The sequence below is a fragment of the Myodes glareolus genome, chromosome 24 (genome assembly GCF_982192425.1).
Source record: "Myodes glareolus chromosome 24, mMyoGla1.1, whole genome shotgun sequence".
Classification (NCBI taxonomy): Eukaryota; Metazoa; Chordata; class Mammalia; order Rodentia; family Cricetidae; genus Myodes; species Myodes glareolus.
The window spans coordinates 47,590,204-47,594,554 of NC_142049.1; positions in this window are offsets into that span (position 1 = coordinate 47,590,204).

The window sequence follows — 4,351 nt, forward strand, 5'->3', positions numbered from 1 at the left end:
TAACATAATTTTATTGGATTATCTGTTCTTTTGATGACTAATTTCCTGAGTTCTTCATATGTTTTTGGAGCAGATTAGAGGTTAGTAAAGATATTTTCCCATCCTATAGGCTGATATTATGTCTTATTGATTATATCCTTTGCTATACAGAAGCTTCTCAGTTCAGGAGATCTGATTTATTGTTTCTCTCAATGTCTCTGCCACTGAGGCTGTTTGAGGCATGCCTCAACCCCTGACAAAGTGTATGATGTCCAGACTAGACAAGCAAGATACAAGAAAAAAGACTGCCAAACCTTGTCAAGGCAGGGTAAGATGGTTCTGAAAATGTTTCTTCCTCTGAAAATGGTCTGTCAGTTACTCTAGGCCTTAGCCAAAATTGGTTGCTCAAACACTGCAAATGAGACTTTAGGTGATTGCTCAGGCATTGAGTGGTCTCTGTCATCTACTGCACATTTTGGAAGCTGCTTGATTGCACTTCTGCCTACTTAAGTAATTTAATGTCCCTTGTCAGGCCTTCGATGAGGTTGAAAATTAGACAGTCCTAGAATACTGGTTACTGTCCTCTTATGATCTAGCCAAGCCATTTCCAATACAAGACTTAGACTTTGTAGGATAGAATGTTTGTTAAAACATTTAGCATATGTTCCTTGCTTAATATTGTTTATGCTGGTTGTAATTCTAATCTTATACTTGATATTTGTTCCAAGTGTATATAGTTTTATATTAGGTTTAGAGCTCTCTTATTTAAACAAAACGGAGAGGTGCCGTGGGAGCTCCTTCAGCTCCATCAGCCAATAGCTTTTAAGATACCAGCCCACGTGGGCATGGTCTCTTATTCTATAAATGCAGCTGTAGTGTGTATGCTCCTCTATTGCTTCCAGCTCTTGTTTCCGGCTGCTAAACTTGGTTCCTGTTCCCCATTCGTGCAGAGGACTGTGATCTAGGACAGAAATCTGTGAGTCTCCCATAAATAATAACCCTTTATTATACATAAATCTGAACTAGTGTGGGATTCTTTTGTAACTTCTGTCATCATATCCTAAAATCTAACAAAATAGATGAAACTAAAAATCAATCAGAAGAGATGGAGGAGGATACTTTATACTCATAACAGGGACAATCCATCAAGTTGAAGTCTCAATCCTGAACGTCTATGTCCCTAATACAAGAGCACCTACATATATAAAAGAAACATTACTAAAGCTTAAATCGCACATCAAACCCCACACACTAATAGTAGGAGACCTCAACACTCCACTCTCACCAATGGACAGGTTTACCAGACAGAAACTTAACAGAGAAATAAGAGAACTAACAGATGTCATGACTCAAGTGGACTTAACAGATATCTATAAAACATTCCACCCAAACACAAAAGAATATAACTTCTTCTCAGAACTTGATGGAACCTTCTCAAAAATTGATCACATACACAGTAACAAAGCAAAACTCCACAAATACAAAAAAGTAACCATATGTATCTTATTGAATCACTATGATTTAAACTTAGAATTTAACAGTAACACTACTCTCATAAAGTCTACAAATGCATTAAAATTGAACAGTGAACTATTGACCAACCCTGGGTCAAGAAAGAAATAAAAAAAGAAATTAAAGACTTCCTAGAATTCAGAGAAAATAAAGGCACAACTAATGGTGAATCAATCCCACACCAGTTATGTTTTAGAGGGGTATTTATTTTGGGGGGGTAAAACTTACATACACCATAAACCATCAGGAAGGAAGCCTAGTCGCTGGAGCAGGAGCCGGGAGCAGGAGCCGGAACCAAGCACCGGAACCAAGAGGCCGAGCCAAGGCTTGCCATTCTTCTTTTAAAGAGAAATATACCACGCCCCAGTGGGCTGGTATTTCAGCAGCTATTGACTGACAGAGTGGAAGGCGCTCCCGCAGCACTGTGGGCTTGTGCTTCAGCGACTATTGGCTGAAGCAGCGGAAGGTACTCCCGCAGCACACAACATACCCAAACCTATGTGACATTATGAAAGCAATGCTAAGAGGAAAGTTCATAGCACTAAGTGCCCACATAAAGAAAGTGGAGAAAGCTCACACTAGTGACTTAACAGCACACCTGAAAGCTCTAGAACAACAAGAAACAGATTCACCCAGAAGGAGTAAAAGACAGGAAATAATCAAATTGAGGTCTGAAATCAATAAAATAGAAACAAAGAAAACAATACAAAGAATCAATGAGACAAAGAGCTAGTTCTTTGAAAAAAACAAGATAAACAAACTCTTATCCAAAGTAATCAAAAGGCAGATAGAGAACATCAAAATGAACAAAATCAGAAATGAAAAGGGGGGCATAACAACAGACACCGAGGAAATCTAGAGAATCATTAGGTCACACTGCCAAAACCTGTACTTCACAAAATTGGAAAACATAAAAGAAATCGACAATTTTTCTGGATAAATACCATATAGCAAAATTAAATCAAGACCAGGTGAGTAATTTAAATAGACCTATAAACTGCAAGGAAATAGATGCTGTCATCAAAAACCTCCCAATCAAAAAAAGCCAAGGGGAACTTCCAAGAAGAGCTAATACCTATACTCCTCAAAATGTTTCACATAATAGAAACAGAAGGAACGTTGCCAAACTCTTTTTATGAGGCTACAGTTACCCTGATACTGAAACTACACAAAGACTCAACCAAAAAAGAGGATTACAGACCAATCTCAGTCATGAACATTGATGAAAAAATACTCAATAAAATACTGGCAAACTGAATCCAAGAATGCATCAAAAATATCATCCACCATGATCAAGTTGGCTTCATCCCAGAGATTCAGGGATGGTTCAGCATACAAAAATCTATCAATGCAATCCATCACATAAATAAACTAAAAGAAAAAATATAATCATCTCATTAGATACATTCGACAAAATCTAACATCCCTTCATTATAAAGGTCTTGGAGAGATCATGAATACAAGGAACATATATAAACATAATAAAAGCAATATACAGCAAGCCAACAGCCAACATCAAATTAAATGAAGAGAAACTAAAAGCTATTCCACTAAAATCAGGAACAAGACAATGCTGTCCACTCTCTCCATATCTCTTCAACATACTTCTTGAAATGCTAGCTATTAAGACAACAAAAGGAGACCAAGGGGATTCAAATTGGAAAGGAAGAAGTCAAACTTTCGTCATTTGCAGATGATATGATAGTATATATAAGTGACCCCAAAAACTCTACCAGATAACTCCTACAGCTGATAAATACCTTCGGTAATGTGACAGAATACAATATCAACTCAAAACAAATCATCAGCCATCCTATATACAAATGATAAAGAAGCTAAGAAAAAAATCAGAGAAGCCTCATCCTTTACAATAGCCACAGATAACATAAAATATCTTGGGGAAACACTACTCAAAGAAGTGAAAGACCTATTTGACAAGAATTTTAAGTCTTTGAAGACAGAAACTGAAGAAGACACAAGAAAATGGAAAGATCTCTCATGATCTTGTATAGGTAGGATCAACGTAATAAAAATGGCAATCCTACCAAAAGCAATCTATAGATTCAATGCAAGCCCCATCAAAATTCCAACACAATTCTTCACAGACCTTGAAAGAACAATAATCAACTTCATATGGAAAAAGAAACAGGATAGCCATAACAATCCTGTACAATAAAGGAACTTCCAGAGGCATCACCATCCCTGACATCAAGCTCTATTACAGAGCTACAATGATGAAAACAGCTTGGTATTGGCAAAATACCAGGAGCTGGACCAATGGAACCGAATCAAACACCGGATATTAATCCACACACCTATGAACACCTGAGTTTTATCAAAGAAGATAAAATTATACAGTGGAAAAAAGAAAGTATCTTCAACAAATGGTGCTGGCATAACTGAATATCAACATGTAAAAGAGTGCAACTAGATCCATCTCTATCCCCATGCACAAAACTCAAGTCCAAATGGATTAAAGACCTCAATATAAATCCGACTACACTGAACCTGACAGAAGAGAAAGTGGGAAGCAGCCTTCAATGCATGGCCAGAGGAGACCACTTCCTAAATATAACCCCAGTAGCACAGACACTGAGAGCAACAATAAATGGGGTCTCCTGAAACTGAGAAGCTTCTGTAGAGCAAAGGAAATTGTCAATAAGACAAAAAGGCAGCCTACTGAATGGGAAAAGATCACCAACCCCACATCAAACAAAGGACTGATCTCCAAAATATATAAAGAATTTAAGAAATTAGGCATCAAAATTCCATCCCAATTAAAAATAGGGTACAGAACTAAATAGAGAATTCTCAACAGAAGAATCTTAAATGGCCAAAAGACATTTAAGGAAGTGTTCAA